The following is an 18881-nucleotide window of genomic DNA, read 5'->3' on the forward strand; positions in this document are numbered from 1 at the left end:
ATTTGAGGTTTCTTCTATTTTTATTTTTAAAAAAATCCGTCGTTTCTCATTTTATTTGTTTCATATTTTATGAGTTTGGTTACAACCATATTAATCTTTTAGAGAATGATTCAAAAGGTAAAAGTAGAAAAACAAAAATTTAAAAGAATTTTATTGATTTTTTTAATTGATGGTTATATTTTAAGATTTTGATTGCAACGAAATTGTCGTTAGTAACATCGCTTTTCAATTCAAAATTCATTTAAAATTTTTTATTGCAATAGTACCAATTATTAAAACTATGAATTCAATTAAATTAGTGTTTTAATCCTAAAAAAATCACTCAACAATCACTCAACAGCAACATTTTTCATTTCAAATTTAATATTAATGTTTTTGTTAATAAATAAATAAAATCACTATTTTTAAAATAAATAGAAATTATTATTAAATATAACTTTAAAAATAAATCTTTATTATTTTTCATCAAATTAACAACTATATTAAATCTTTTTTAATGATAAATTCTTTTTACAATAATTTTATATAAATATAATCTTCTAATTATTTTTAAATATTCCTTTAGTTTGATACGTCAAGGTTTCCATTTCCTAAAGGCCTCAAGGTTTCCACTTCCATTCCCAAACTTAGGGCCGTAATAGGATTAGACTTTATATTGTCCTTGAGCTTTTCAATTTTGGTTAGTAAATCATTTTATGAATATTATGATTATGAATATGAATATGAATATGCGAGGAAAAAATGATTTTATGAAATTTGAAGATTCTTTTGTGAATATATATATATATATATATATATTTTCATCATAATTTATTAAAAAAAGTTTATATATAAAACATTAAAATGAATTTTAAAATTATTACATATTTTTTTAAATTAAAAGTTTGTTTATATGGTTTTTAATTTCAGTTAGATGGTGTTTTCAAGAAAAAAAAGGCTAAATTCATTAAGTCTCATTTATGAAATTAAGTTTGATAAAAATTGAAAAAATATAATTTTATTGATATAGTTTTAGTAATTATAATAAGGAAAATTATTTTTTTTGGATATTATTTAGGTTAAAATCATTTTTTAGTTTTGTGGTAAGATCTAAAACTACTTTTAATTGGCTATGAACTTGTCCTTGTTAACATAAGGAAATATTTTCACAAGAAAACATATAGAGGCATGTGACAAGATTGGGAGCTTTTCCATATACTAACCATGAATGAGTCATTTAGGTGGCATGTTTATCCTTAAATAATGGTTATGAGTCAACCCACACTTATGGATAATAATCAATGATCATTATCCTTTTTTTAAAATTGAAATTGAAACAATATTTATATTAAAAGGCTATGCCAAAGAAAACAACAGAGCTTACATAAATGCTTAAAAAAAGACTGTTACTTGAAAATTTTTACAAACTTCTAATATGACTTCTATGTTATTTTCCTTCACAATTAAAATGATATTCATAGTTTTTTTTTGAATTAGCTTCCTTTGCAAAAATACCCAAAGCACATAAAACCTAAAAATACATAAAATGGTTTACTTGTTTGCATTTCCCTAAGTGTACAAGCCCTCATAGTGAGGGGGCTTTAACTCAATATCCATTAGATCCTTGATTTGTTGAATAGTTTCTTCCTCAATTTTCCCTATGATAGTGCCCTGAAGCTAGGTTATTTGAGTACAAAGATAGAGCATCAATATACTAAGAAAGGAGTAGAGCATTAAGACAATTGCATTCTACTTCCAAAGAGTTAGTCCATAATTGGTTTTGCAAGTGCAAAAGACTCATCACATTAACATTATAAGTTGTGTTTCCTTATTCTGGCTCTATTAGCTTAGTAGTGATGGCCATCAAGGTCCTATTGTTTAATTGATTTGTTTATTTATACCTACATGGGACCTAACAGACCTCCTTGGCACTCACCCTATCTAGATTTATCCTATTTGATGAATATGACACGTAACAAAGTTACTAACTTAATAATAATTGTACCATGTTCTCATTGTTTCGAGGTCACAACAAATCATGATTTTCATATCGATTTTGAAAAGCGTTGATGCAGCATCAATTTTTTTAAGCATATTTTGGACACTTTAAATTTTTTATTGACTTTTTTTAATGTTAATGACGTTCATGCCAATTTTGAAAAATGTTGATGCAACGTCAACCCCTTTTTGGGGGCTTATTTTTGGCACTTTAAATTTTCTTATTTATTATGTATGGATGATTTTGTTTGAATGTTGGTTATTTAACAATTTTTCTAGTTTTCTTCTTCATCTTCATCCTCTTTTGTGAGATGTTTGTTTTTCAAGTGTTTTTAAGTGTTTTTCAAGTTTGTGTTTTTTGTTTTTCTTTTCAAAATTTTTTAATGAAATTTTCAATTTTTTTGCAAAGTTAAGAAAAATGTCAATATTTTGAATTTAGGATTATATATATATTTATGTATGGTCAATTAATATCTCAATATACATCAAATATTTGTCACTAAAAAAACAATAATTTTAAACATTTGACGAAAAAAATACACATTTTGGGGACTTTTCCCTAAAGATGACATATCAAATAAATGTTTTTTATGGGAAAAAATGAACAAAAATTTTAAAAAATAACATAATTATGAAATTTATGTCATAAAATAATAATATTCAAAGTTTTTTTTCCAAAAATAATGATTCATATAAAAATTAAAGTAAAAATCAGATAATAAAAATACTAAACATATAATAACAATCACTGAATACTTATTTGTAACATAAAATATTGAAGTGAAAACATTACAAGTATAATGTATGAATAATTCTCAAAATTGAGCTTGATTTTCAAGCACAACTTAATTTAATCAACAATATTATATAAGCATGCTCATTATTTTCAAGAGCTTCATTATTATCTTCTTCCATGATATTTTGTGCTTCCGTTTGGTCATTTTTCTCTCCTATTCGATCTTTGATGTTTGTAAATATCCTGAAATATCCATTTCCATTTATTTCATCTAAAAGTGGCTGAGGTTCCTTTGTTTTTTTTCCACACATGATTAATTAAAATCCCCTTTCCTCAAACCAGCTTCTTGCATTGCATCTAGAATAACTTTAATAGCATTTATTATTTGCTAAATAAAACTGCATTGTATGGGTCTTTTTCAATGGCTATGAAATTTCTTCCTTTAGTAGGTAGCATGCTAATGTTGTACCTAATCATCAAGTACAAAATAAATAATTAAGAAAAATAGGATAAACACATAAAAAAATTAAAAAAAAAGAAAGATTGAAGTTCAATTTTATATCATAGAACTTACTTAAACCTGAGAATAAATCTAAAACCCAATCTCCTTCATTTGAACATAAATCTAAAAGATAATTAATCAATGTTTGTGGCATTTGATAAATGTTAATGATCTTTCCTTTGCATCTTTTCTTCATATGTTAGTTTGTTACCACAACATCATGAACCACCCATAACATACCACCTCTTCAGACCTTCCAAATACATGACGACATATCATCCTTTCCAGCTACAAAGTCACAAACAATAATAAAAAAAACCAAGCAATGAAGTCACAACCTAAACTTCACCACTAGAAAAGTTGAGAGCCATAATGAGACCAATGTTTGAAGCACCTTACAGAGTTAAACAACTCCCCCACCCGCACCTTAATAATAGAGATCACTAGTACCATTAGTTTAAGTTCTTTGACCATTAGAGCCTCCTATCACATTCATAATATATGCCTTTGTATAATAAATTCCCTCCAACATAATTGAAAAAGGCTTTGCAAAATCTTGTCAAACAAAATATAAAATTACAATGATAAATAAGTTATAAAAAAACATAATGATACTTACAATAATGCATAACACATAAATATAAATAAACAAACTTACAATTCAATTCTCAATGTTGTCTACGACACTTGCACAAATCTTAGTAAAATCTTAGTGTCAAGTCATAATTGCTCTTTGTAAAATGATATCTAACCCATCCATGTGTCTTGGCCAAATTAGAAGAACATAAACAATAGTTATATCTAACACCAAATATATGCCTCATACCTTGCCAACTACCTCATGATGTCCATCATATCAAAGCTTGGCACAATATAGAAACATTTGTTCCCCTTCATTGCTTCATATGTCTTTAATATATCTTGATAAGTCAATTTTGTTTTCCTTTGGTGTCATCTTCCATTCTCTAACATTGTTCACTAATTTTGAGTAATTAGTTGCTTAACCTTTACCATAGGTGTTAGTTGGGTTTTGTTGAATAGCATTCATAGAGGATCTAGTTACAACTTTAGACGTTGTAGTTGCGACCCTTAATTGAGAAACACTCACAAGTACCTTATGTAATGTCGTTTTCGTAAATAAAAAATAAAATATAAATTCATATTTATATCATATGAAATATTTGCACTTTGAATTCAAACAAAATTAATTATTTTAATAATTAAAAAAGTTAACAAGAAAACATTATAACATTAAAAAAATTATAAAAATACAAATAATATATATGTGAATGAGTAAATGATAAAACAAACCATTTAACAACAAAAACATAAAACTATTAAAAAAACAACAACATTGACTTAAATAAAAAAATAATGCAAAATTAAAAAATAAATAAATAAATAAATAACTTTAAAATATTAAAACCTTGTAATAACGTAATTTTAAAACAACATTTAAAAAAATAAAATAAAAATGTAAAGAATAAAAATAACTAAAAATTAAATAATAAAACAAAAAGAAATAAAATTTTAACTACTAAAATTTTAAAAATAAAACAATTATTTAAATTTAAAATTAAAAACAAAACATATATATATATATATATAAATGTTTGGAGCGCAGACCTCCAACACAAATCACATATTGGTTATCCACCACTACACTGGACGTGTCGGTGCCCCTCTAGCGCTCAACATAGCAAATATGAAATTTTTGGTTTTAAAATTTTTAATAATTTTTTTTGCTTTTTAAATTATTTTTATTATTAATTTTTTAAATTTTTAATAAATTTTATTAATTTTGTTTCAAGTTTAGTTTTGATTTTAAAATATATATATATATATATTTTAAATTTTAGTTTCTCTTTATTTTTTAATCTTATTTTTACTTTAAGGTTTTTACAAAAGTATAACAAAATTTTAAAAACATAAGAAAAAATATTAAAAAATAAATAAATAAAATTTATTTTTTTCATTCTTTGTTTAAGGTTTCTCTTCAAAAGTATAAGAAAAAAAAAAAAAAAAAAAAAAAAAAAAAACATTTCAAATTACTAAAAAATATGGTTTTTTTCCTCCCAAAAATCTTACAAATATGGGGTTTTTATGGTGTGTTTTTTTATGTGATTTTATTTTTATTTTTCAGGAAAATATGATATATATATATATATATATATATATATATATATATATATATATATATATATATAATCTTTAAGAAAAAAAAGGAATAATAATAATAATAATAATCAATTTTTTCAACAAAAATACAATGAAATAACATATTTTACCCAAATTCCTTTTTAAATGGTAAAAATAGAAAGAAAACTAACCTTTTAAATGTGAAAGCCTCTCATTGAACATTTTAATGATGACTCTATAGCTCATATGTAAATCACTCCAAGCTTTTTAACAAATGCTCTGCAAGATTTGATGTGATGTGAAGAATTGAAACGATGGAAGCTAATATATAGTAAAAGATTGTGGGATTTCTTTAATTTTTGTTGAATGCGTGATTAAAAATAAAATTAGGGAAAATTGATGATGATGATGATGATTAATATCCATTAAGACCAATATGGTTTATTGGACCTTAAGAAAGAAAGAGGTTAATTGAGACTCTTTAAAATTTTGTTTCTATGATCAAAAAGAAGGGAGAGAAGCATTCCCAGATCACTATAGTTTTGCGGACTTAACAAATCAAGAAGGTTGGTAGTGTGGCAAAGGTTTTGGAAATGAGAACGGATGTGAGTAAGAGTGAGACAATCCAAGAGAAAGTGTTTTTCATCTTCAACCTTCTTAGTATCGCAAAGGTGACAGACTCTTTCGTCCCAAGGTGTTTTGGGAATTGACCAACACCCGGTTTCACTCTGAAGCTCATGAGAATTAGTTCTTATTTTTGCAATGTTCATTTTCTTCTCAACATTAGTTAAGACAAGGAGATCATTCCGGTTAGCAAGATTGGGGTTGATCACCTCCTTATAATACCTTAGCTTCATGTTATGGATTTAGATTAACTTTTGTTAAATGTGGGGAAAAAAATATAATTTGTGAAAATTAACTTAATTACCAAGTTAATGTTAAATAATTAAAATAAAAGTTGTATTTAATTTTTGAAGGAAAGTATTAAAGGAAAAATTGAATAGAAAGTAGGGTTGAAATTTTTAAGATAAATTTTTAGTAGAATGTTTTGGAAGAAATTATAAAGCGAAATTTTTCAAACAAATTTTTTAGGGGGAAATTTTTTGGGTGAAAATTTTGGGGAGAAAATTTGGAAGGAATTTTTTATTCTTTGAGTTATATATTATCATTGGGAGAGAGATAATTTGTATCATTCAACATCTTCCATTATATCCATGGATTCATGTAATAATGAAGTTTCTATTTCTGCAGCATCCACATCTTGTTCAAACAAAAACTCTATTCTTTGTATTGATGAATATAACATGAATGCTTTCACTATGAATAGAGAGTTAATTTTTTACTCAATGAGGAGTTTGATGAATGTAACAGTAATTATATTGACCATATTAAACAAGAAAGTCCTAATCGTAAGAATTATGAAGGCACCATTGTCGAAGGGGAGGATGGATAATTTCCTGCAAACTAGAATTTAAGAGGCATAGATGAGGATAATGCATTTCTCTTAATCAAGATTTCAAAGGTGCTCATGAAGATGATGAATTTCCTCTTAGCAAGGATTTCAAAAGCACAGATGATGATGATGGATTTCCTCCAAGTGAGGATTTCAAAGGAATAGATGAGGACGATGAGAGATTTCCTCCGAAAAAGGATTTCAACAAAAAAGATGATGACGGTGAAGGATTTCCTCTGAGCGGGGATTTCAAAGCACTAATGATGATTATGGATTTAAATAGCACCAAATATGATGATGGATTTCCTTTTAGCAAGGATTTCAAAAGCACCAATGGTGATGATGTATTTTCTCTGAGCGGGGATTTTAAAAGCACAGATCATGATGATGGATTTCCTCTGAGTGAGGATTTCAAAAGAATGAACAATGATGATGATTTTTTTCCAAGCAAGGTTTTCAAAAGCATAGATGATGATGGTGAAGGATTTGCTTCGAGCGAGGATTTTAATGGAACATATGAGGATGGTGAAGGATTTCCTCTGAGTGAAGATTTCATAAGCACCGATGATGATGATGATGGATTTCCTTCGAACAAGGATTTCAAAAGAACTAATGACAATGATGGATTTTCTTAGAGCGAGGATTTCAAAAGCATAGACAATGATGATGAATTTCCTCCTAGTGAGGAATTCAAAGAAATTGATGAGGATGGTGATGGATTTCCTCTAATCAAGGATTTAAAATGCGCTAGTGATGATGATGGATTTCCTCTAAGCAAGGACTTAAAAGGCACAGATGATGATGATGATGATGGATTTCCTCCGAGCAAGGATTTCAAAGGAATATACGATGATAGTGAAGAATTTTCTCCAAGTGAGTATGGTAAAGAATATTCTCCAAGCAAGGATGGTGATGAATTTCTTGACCATGTTCAGAATGATCATAGTGATGATAATATTCCTCCTAATGATGATGAAAATGCTTGTAGATAAGAAAATGAAATGATGGAGACATTAAAATCAAATATTGTATCTAGGAGTAAGACTAGACCTTCACCAATCCAAGGTATTCCATTTATAAAAGGTCTAGGAAAGAATATCTCAAGACAACAAATTTTATCACTAATATAATTTCAATTGAATGTTATCAAAAGGATTGCTTGAAACATATAGATTTCAAATATGCATTGTAGAAAAGGAAGACATATTTTTCAATGAATAAAAACATGAAAATTTCATATTTAGTGGGGTGCATGTAATCTACATTCATAGGTTATCATTATCATATTGGGAATTTATTGTTCAATAGAAAGGATTTCAAAAAGTTGCATTCAATTGGTAATTTTCATCTATCAACAATCTAAACAAGAATGGAAAAACATCTCACATTTTATTCAAAAGTGCATCATAGACGAGAGATTAGGCCATTAGCATATACTATAATGTCATGGATGTAAGTCATGTTTTCAAAACATGGAGATTGTATGTCAAATAGAGACGATACATATTTTAGATAATTTCTCAAGACTAATAATCTACAACCTATATAAATAATATGTAGAAGATGTTGAAGGAGATGGTAATTGTATTACTTATCCATATTTTATAAGGATGTGGAGGAAAAAATTCAACAATGTATATATTCTTAAGAGGTTAGGAATGGGGTTTTTTAGTATTTGTGATTCTCTTAAATAAAAAATGGATAAATGTCAAGGGGCAGAAAGAGGTATGCATTCAAAACATTATTTCTTAAATTGAATAATTATCAACTATGAAAATGTGTTTATTAATAGGTTGTTATTATGTTATGTGTAGATTCTACTGTTAAAGCACTTCAAGGGTGTCGTAGTTAGAAATCAAGTGAAAGGAAAAAGTTGTACAATTATTGAAAGAAGTGTTATGATAATCCAAATAAATATTCAGGTTTAATAATTAATGGTATAAACAAGAAAAAAACACTTCTACCACATTTTGTATGCGCTCAAAAAAATTTACAAGAGGAAAATTTTATTCAGTTTCTCTTGGTCAGTTGTATGGTCTTTAATGGGAATATGTGTCCAATGGTTTACTTCACATTTCCAAATATTCATAATGATTTAAATATGACCATAACCATAATTCATGATGTGCTCACTCATTGGTCTAGTAATCTTCCTGAATTTTTGTATCTCCGATTAGACAACACCAACCATGAAAACAAAAATCAAACTGTATTTGGATATCAAAGCATGCTTGTTGAATTGGGAAATTTTCAAAAGGTAAAGATTGGTTTTCTTCTTGTTGGGCATACTCATGACCATATTGATTAGAGGTTCAGTGATTTTTTAGTAACATTGAGGAGGGGATATGTTGGGATCATGTCATTATTAATTGAATGTATTAAGAAATCATACCTTTTGGAGCTTAATTTTAACATGTTGGAAGAAACTATTGACATGTGAAGATTTATTATATGATTGTATGGTGAAGATAAATGCATTGAACAACTTAATGACATTAGCTTCCAACATCAATTTTGTATCAAAAAAATTGATGGAAAAACACATGTATGGGGTAAGAAGTATTCAACTACTGCAGAATGGGGGCCATCATAAGGTTTAGAATTTTTGATAAAAAAATTAACAAAAAGAGAAAATAAATGGGTTCAAATATAAATCGTCACTACACTAACCTCTTAAAATTGGAGGATATTGGCATACTTTTTTATGACTTTAATTTAACAAAGAGAGGAACTATTCAATTCAGGACGATAGAGATTATCAAGAGGTTTCTACAACAAGAAATGGTGTTAATATGGGATTCTGCTCAACCTAGTCATAGATCTAGAAGACTTTCGACATCTGAAATGGTGGAATACATGTCAACTTAGAGGGGCACTAGTTGATGATAGAGAAGATTATGGGCCATCTTCATTTACATCCAGTCATTCATCTAAAGATGTAGATTTTGATGGTATGCCATAACCTATGAGTGAATTTGAATAATTGTCTAAGAAATTTTATGTAAATGATGTTTGCATGATAACTTGAAATAAATATTTTAACTTACATATGATCTTACATGAAGTTATGAGTTATTTCTATGTGTGTTGAATTATATGTTTTAATTATGAAGAATTTATTTGTTTTGAATATCCATAGTGCAACAATAAATTTAAGAAATGATTTATGTTTCATTCTGTCTACTTAGTATTGATATTTTGATTAAAAGTAAAAAAATATTATGAATTAACATTGAACTTTTAAATTATACAGTGATATTGTCATGATATTATTTATTGTTATGATTTGATAGACCATAATTTAAAAAATGTTGCAAATTTAATGACCCATTAAAAAGAGGATACTTTAATTTGATGGTTGATTCTTAAGTTTTTGTTGTAATGAGACAAATTGTCTTAGGCTAAGATTTCAAAAGAGCTATACTTTTAGCCTTTAAAATAAAAATTACTCTTGGTATAATAACTCTTTGATTTAGGTGTTCATTTTAAAGGTTTTTTCTAGACATAATATTTTTCCTTAATGCCATGGTTGAAATATGTTGAAAACTTAAGGTTTTTGTATTCATGATATTTGGTTTTAATTCCATGGTTGAAAATTGTCAAAATTTTAAGGTTTTTCAGAGTCTTGACATTTTTATCTTTAACTCTGTGGTTGAAAATAGATAGAATTTCAATGTTTTTTGGAGCCATGATATTTGATATATAACACCATGGTTGAAAATTGTTGGAATTTTAATATTTTTCAGAGCCATGATATTTTATCTTTAATGTCATTGCTGAATAATGTTGGAATTTTAGCTACGAAAAAAAAAACGTTGATGTAGCATCAACACTTTTCATTTTTGGGGTGTTTTTTCATATTTTTTTGCATAAAAAATATGGTTTTTACTACCATTGCTAAAAAAATGTGGATATATTACCCCCCCCCCCCAGGCAAACAAAAAAGAGATGTTGATGCAACACCAACACTTTTGTTTTTGGGGTGTTTTTTCATGTCTTTTGTGCAAAAATATGTTTTTTTGGGATATAGTTCTCATTTTTAGGTCACAATTATCGTGAAGTTGGTAGCTTTGGTACATGATAAAGAAAACCAGGGGAGAAAATAGTTGCGAATTGAAACCAAACAATATAGAGGTGGATTAAGGGTAGATTGTCTTTTCCCAAGATTAGAACTATAGGGCTATATCTATGGGCTAAAAGAAATTCATTCAATCCACGTAAGGTGTAACACCTCCTCCCACATTTACCCACTTTTACAAACTCTCTAGGGTAAACATGAGCTGAGAGGTACTACGACATGACCCAACCTCCAAGTTTCAGTTATGGAAGTTGGGTCTACTAATTGGAACTCTTACAGCCACCCGTCAGGGACACTAGATCAATCAAGAGTATGAAAACCATCCCTGGTGATTAATCCTTGAGCTGAAACTTCTTTTCACAAGATTTACCTCCCAACCGCACCCTTAACACATTGTGCATGTGGTTGGAAGGATCCAACCACACCCACAAGCCTTCCTACATGTGATTATGACTAAAATATCTCAATTTTGTGCATGCAGTGGTGGGATCTATGCCACTTTTTTAGGTCTAACCTATAGGCGAATTCCAAGAATTTCCTTGAACTTTCTAGAATCAGGTCTAAGATGATAACAAGTCTAAACAATCAAAACTAGGGCTGGGTTTTGTCCACGACATGCCTAATACATGATACACATTTTGTCAAACATATGGTAAACATAGTAGCTACAAGTCATGAATGCATATCTAATCATGAGCTTCTAAAATTTATCAGAGGATCAACAAGAAGGCTCAAAGCCCTCTCAAGTTAGTTGCAACATAACTTTTTAGCCTTTGCATTCATCAACCATTTAATCACTGATCAAACCATGAACATGATCCATAGCAAGAGCACATCATACAACCTTGCAAATAACCAACATATAAGCCGCATAGAATTCATGAAAAACTAGCCATAAGATCAACATAATAACCAGTACAAGTGCTCATCAATCACAATCAGAAAATGGGTTATTTTAACATATGCAAAAGCTAACCAATTCAAATACTTACACGTACCACCCGACCATAGATTGGACTGAACCAAATCTCTTTCATCTAATCACCCTTGAGCCATATTCCAAGCATGAATGTGGGATCAAGTGGGTTAAACCAAAATATAACTAACCAAGGCTTCCAAAGGTCAAACCACCTCTACCCTCAACCATGACAATTTCACCTAAACTGGTCCAAAAATCACTAACATCAAAACAAGCTTGGATTCCTGTGACTTCGTTCACCATCTCCAAGGGAATTTTCCTGTCTCCACCCATCTGTCAAGAGTTCCAGGAGAAATCCTATCTCCACCCTTGAACCTTGTAAATTTTTCCAAGGCCACCTCAATTAGGATCCAAGTCTACCGGCCATCCAAATCTTAATCAAAGAGATAACCCACTACATCATGGATATAAAAGAAATGGCAAGGCAAGGTTTAAAACACTATCATTCTAGGAAAATCATATTCCAATGACAACAAAATAACTAAAGAACCACATGCATGTACCATGCATTCAAATCTCAGCAAGGAAATCACACATGCAACATGTTACCTGCAATGAACTCTAGTTGTAGCTGTTGATCCAACCTCTTTCTTATGTCCAAGTGCTTCATATGTCATCCCTTAGAGCTATATTTCTCAAACTGTTAAAAAATAGAACTGACAAAAGTTGAGCCAAAAGTCACGAACTATTTCTTAGATCCCTATTTATCATTGATGTTTATTCTCTTCCTTTCCTTTTTCCTTTTTTGTTTCATTTTCCTTAATTTTCTCTCTAATTTCCCTTGCATGAATATTTGTGTCTCTTCATCTCCCTTGTCTCCTATTTTGCTTTCTTTCCATAATTAAATGTCAATTATTGCCTCTTTGCCTTTGCCACTAGCTTTGCCAATTTCCATAGCCATTAATAAACCAAAAGAGATTCCCACCATTTTTTTACTCACCATTCAACTTGGAATACATGCCCCATGAATTTGGTTGATTTTTTCCTTTTTTACATGGAAATAGAGCTTGGGGTTGTTACAAACCCCTCCCCCTTGGGGGAACACCATCCTTGGTGTTCGATGACACTTATGACCAGAAAAACATACTACCTATGGAGATTTATAACATATATCAATGTAGTATTTACAATAAATAATTATTTTTTTACCATGACCAACATGACAAACATGACACATATACCGCTTATTAGAGCTTTAGAACACAGCTCGATGTTATATTTACAATGACCCACACACACACACACATATATATATCAAAAGCTCATTTTCTTCATCCAACAAATAAAGGAGGATATAATGCTTGCATCTGATTAGCCATCTCCCATGTAGCTTCATCAAGCCCAAAGTGCTTCCATTGCACTTTAACCTACTCTATTGATTGATTCTAGAGCATGAGTTGTTTCTACTGCAATATGCATTATGGCTAGATGGAACTATTCATCTAGTTCCACCTACCAATAAATCACATGATCAACATTTTGCACATATCTCTTAAGCATGAAACATGGAAGACATTATGTACATTCACTATTGGTAGTAGTGAAAGTTTGTAGGCCACTAGTCCAATCCTCTCATGGATCTCAAAAACCCACAATACTGAGGTTCCAACTTGGCACATGACCTAATCCTCAAGGATATCCTCTTGGGCTTGATGCACAAATATACATGCTCCCCAAACTAAAACCCCTTGAATTCTCTATGTTGATCTACATAAATCTTTTGCTTGTCATGTAATTCCTTCAAATTCCTTATAATAACCTACATCTCCTACTCCATCTCAGCCAACATATATGATCCAGTCATCACTCTATTCATTGGATCACTCCATCTGATAGGATTATTTCTACTTCGCCCATAGGGAGCCTCAAATGGAATCATCTTCAAGGATTCCTGATACCCTTTATTATATGCAAACTCTACGAGTGGAAGATACTCCTCCCACTTCCTCTCTTGATACATGACATACATCCTCAACATATCCTCAAGAATATTGTTAACCCTCTTTGTTTTTCCATCTATATTTGGGTGATAAGTTTTATTGAAGGCTAAATTTTTCCCCAAGCTTGCAAACAACTCCTTCCAAAACTTGGAAGTGAGGTCAGAATCTCTATCTGATACAATATTCTTGGGAGCTCCATGGAACCTCACTATCTCCCTAATGAATATCTAAGCTACCTCACTAGATGAATTAGTAGACTTCACTGTAATGAAGTGAGCTACCTTGATCAACCTTTCAACCACAACCATGATGGAATCATTTTGTCTCAATGTCATCGGTAATCTTGTAATGAAGTCCATGGAAATGACCTCCCATTTCCATTCTGGAATCGGAATAGGCCGTTATAGACCAGCTGGACGCTTACACTCTTCTTTCACCTATTGATAATTCAAGCATATAGAAACAACCTCAACCACCTCTTTATTCAAATTCGGCCACTATTAGAACCTATTAATAGTTGTCAAAGTCTTTTGGTACCCTGGGTGTCTTGAATATGGATTCACATGAAAATCTCTCAAGATAAGATTCTTCAACTCACCACTATTAGGCACATAGATCATGTTCTTAGATCTAACCAAGCCATCTACTGTGAGGTGAAAATTCTCATCCCTGTCACCTTCACCTTACTACTACAACCTCTACTTCAGTTTTTGATACCTCTTATCATGTTTCCCCGCATGCAAGATATGCTACTGAAAATTTGTCCCATAAGAGCTCACAACTGAAATATGATTCACCTACACTCTCCTACTGAGAGCATCCACAACTATATTCTCTTTCCCCTAATGTACATGGTCCTGAAGTGAAACAAACTGAGGGTAGCCAACCATCTACCTTTCTTGGCATTTAGATTGGGTTGGTCAAATAGATGACTCAGTCCACTACGATCGCTCATCAGAATAAACCTATTGCCCAAGAGATAATGTCTCCCCATCTTCAATGCATGAAAAATAGCTTCCAACTCAAGATCATGAGTCACATAGTTCCACTCATGCTCATTAATCTTCCTTGATTCATGAAAAACCACACATCCTTCATGCATTAGGACCCCACCTAATCCTTCCTTGCAAGCATCTGTACAAATCATAAACTCCTTATCATGATCTGGAATCTTCAAAATTGAGCATTTGTACACAATTGCTTTAACTGCTCAAAACTAGTTGCACACTCCTCAGTCCCTTCAAACTCCTTCCCTTTCCTCTAAAGGATATGATAGGATAGCAAATATTTGAGAAGTTCTTAATGAATTGCCTATAATAACCTGTTAGTCCCATGAATTCTCTTACCTCATCCACATTCCTAGGAGTTTGCCATTCCATGATAGCTTTAATCTTTTTTAGACCCACTTCTATCCTTTCCTTGGAAACATGTCCTAAGTAATGAATATGAGTCTAAAAGAAACTGCACTTCTTGAGCTTGGCATACAACTTATGTTGTCTCAAAAACATCAACATAGCTTCCAGTTGCTTTGCATGCTCTTTCTCATTCTTTGAATATACCAATATATCATCAACAAACACTATCACAAACTTGTCCAGATAAGGACGCAACACGATGTTCATCAAACACATGAAGGTGGTTGGAGAATTGGTGAGACCAAAAGGAACCATAACCAAACTCATAGTGCCCATACCTTGTGTGAAATGCGGTCTTATATATGTCTTCTTCTTTGATGTGCCACTGATGATAACCTGATCTCAAATCAATCTTCGAAAACGTTGCAAATCATTTCAGTTGATCAAACAAGTCATCAATCCTTGGAAATGGATACTTGTTCTTTATAGTCACTTTATTTAGATGACTATAATCAATGCACAATCTGAGAGTACCATCCTTCTTCCTTACAAACAACATTGATGCACCCTAAGGAGATACACTTGGCCTAATGCACCCCTGTCCTTAAGTTGCAACTTCAATTCCACCAACTCTGGAGTTCTCATCTTGTACAGTGCCTTAGATGTTGGTGTTTCTCTTGGTACCAACTCAATAGAGAAATCCACCTCTCTATGAGTAGGAAATTATGGAATCTTTGCTGGAAACACATCCTGAAAATGTTGTAGAATGGGATACCTCCTTAGGACTTCATCCTCCTCATCTTGATTCCCTTTGTCAGTGGAAATATGAACTCAAAACAATACCATCCCTTCCTATGATTACACTTTTCCTACATATTTATAACCATTCTCACTGATGTAGGCTTCTTATTTCCTTGCAAGACTCTCCTTTTCCCATCATCATCTAGGTACTCATTAGCCTTGTCATAGCAGTATACCTTGGTCTTGTGAACGAAAAACCAATCCATGTCCAAAATCATACTATATGATCCCAAAGGAAGCACATTTATATGTGCTAATGTAGGTATACCATTAAGATCAAATGCACAAGATATCACCTGGTAAACAGCTCTTCTCTTGGTCCTTGTAGCCAACTACACCAACCAATATTATGCATGCACCTCTTTATTCAAGAAACACTTATCTACCAGGTTAGGACTAATATATCTATAATTAGATCCAGGATCAATCAAAATAGAAACAACTTGATCACAAATATTACCTTCAATCATGATAATAGATCCCTGATGATATGCCTGCCTATTATCCATCACTGCATAAATCCGGGGAATACTCTAGCTTACATCTCCAACTATTTGTTCCTTTTGAGCATTATAAATTTGAGGCCTGCCACCCTAATGTGATGGAAAATCCCTCCCGCGATGCTCTCCACCACAATTCTAACACCTCAAAGGTTTCTTACCATCATCTTTATTCTACTACTCAGGCTACGACCCATGTCCTCTCTTCGCTGCATTTAACTTCTTATGAGGTCCCACATTCTCCTTGTCACCTTCATCCTAATATATTACATGCTTCCTAGGCCATTTTCCTTTTTTCTTCTCATTACATTTCCTATCATGCTTGAACTCAGTCTTCCACTTAGAGTACTCATAACAATTCTTCAACTTCCCGATGACTTCCTCCGATGATTGAGGCTCATCATATTCAATCTGATCTTTGAATTTTAAGGGAAATCCATTGATGAACCTTTGGACCATTGTCTTCTCATCCATGAGGTAGGGCACATAAGTCAACATCTAAAAAAACTTGGTCGTGTACTCTTCATCTGTCATGGAACCCATCTTGAGCTCATAGAATTCGTTGGCCTTCCCGTTATAATATCTCTCGGACAAGTACTTCTTCTTGAATATTATTAAAAAACTCATTCTAGCTTAGCTCCTCTTCCCTGATGCTTGTAACACACTTAACATATTCCCACCACATATTTTATTTTCCCTTCAGACTAAATATAGTTATCTTGGCTTTCATGTTCTCTTAATAATCATACAATCTGAAGAAATTCTTCATCACAAGAATTCATGCTTATGCATCTTATGATTTCTTCACTTCCCCATCAAAAGTAGGAGGCTTGGCCTCCCTGGAATCATTTGGAAAGTACCCCCTCTCACTCCTCCTGTAAGGATGCTGGCAATAATTATGAAGATGTCTCTCAAAACCAGAGTTGGAATAAAATCCATGAGTGCTAGCCATCCTGTTAGCTATATCCAAGGATCTAACACCTCTGATTGTATCATCTTTTTCCATCATGTGTTTTCTTTGAGAACTGCTACCATATGCCCCATTGGTCTTCTCCTCCTATCTATCTCCATGATTGTTACCTAATTGTCCCTGCTTCTATAAATCTATAAGGCTCTAAAAAATCACTACATTAACTTCTACTTGCTTTTCATGATCCCTTGCAAGTCTTTCCTATGTCTCAATCAACCTGTTATTATCTTCCTTGCAACTTTGAATATCTGCCCTCGGACTCCTCGGTGTATCTACTGAATCAAGAGAATACACTTCTCCTTTCTACTCAACTGACTTTTCCATTCCACTGATTTCACATCAAGCATGTAAGAGGAGTCATGTGAACTGTAGTCCACCACTATGCTCTCCATCTCTGATATTCTACTTCCTGCAAACATACCATGTTAGATAAACCAAATAGAAGATATAATCAAAATCATACATCAGTGTATCTCAAGGGAAATTATTACATCTGCACAACTTAGTCCAGATTAGTACAATGAAATATCACAAGTATATCAATTCATACATGAATATCATAACCATAACCATAACAATGCATGCATATAAAATACATTGACAATTGACATGCATGCATACCAATCATATTTACCCCAAGGTCTAGTGTTGCAACCTTTCTCTAATACCAATTTGTGACACATACTCATACATTTACTCACTTTTACAAACTCTCTAGAGTAAACATGAGTTGATAGTTACTATGGCATGATCCAACCTCCAAGTTTCAGTTATGGAAGTGGGGCCTACTAACAAGAAATCTCACTGCCACTCATCAGGGACACCAGATCACTCAGGAGTCTGACAACCACCCCTGGTGATCAATACTTGAGTTGGAACTTATTTTCACAATCTTTACCTCCTAACTGCACCCTTGACACAATATGAATGTGGTTAGAAGGCTACAACCACACCCACAAGCCTTCCTGCATCCAATTATGACCAAAATCTCCTAGTTATGTACATGTAGTTGCGAGATCTATTCCAGATTTTTAGGGTTGGCCTACAAGCCATTGCCAAGAATTGCCAAGAAATTTCCAAAATCAAATCTAAGATGATAACAAGTATAAGCAATCAAAACTAGGGCTAGATTATGTCCACTACATGCTAATACATGATATGCATTTTGTTAAACATATAGTAAACATAGTAGCTACAAATCATGAATGCATATCTGACCATGAGCTTCAGAACTTCATCATAGAATCATCAAGAAGGCTCAATGCCCTCTTAAGGTAGTTGCAACAACACTTATTAGCCTTTGTATTCATCCATCATCCAATCACTAATCAAATCATGAACAAGATCCATAGCAAGAGCACATCATATAACCATGCAAATTACCATCATATGACCAACATAAAATCCATGAAAAAACAACCATAAGATCAACATAATAACTAGTATAAATG

Source organism: Pinus tabuliformis, chromosome J, assembly GCF_031772625.1.
Source record: "Pinus tabuliformis cultivar Carrire ecotype Pingquan chromosome J, CPIR1, whole genome shotgun sequence".
Classification (NCBI taxonomy): domain Eukaryota; kingdom Viridiplantae; phylum Streptophyta; class Pinopsida; order Pinales; family Pinaceae; genus Pinus; species Pinus tabuliformis.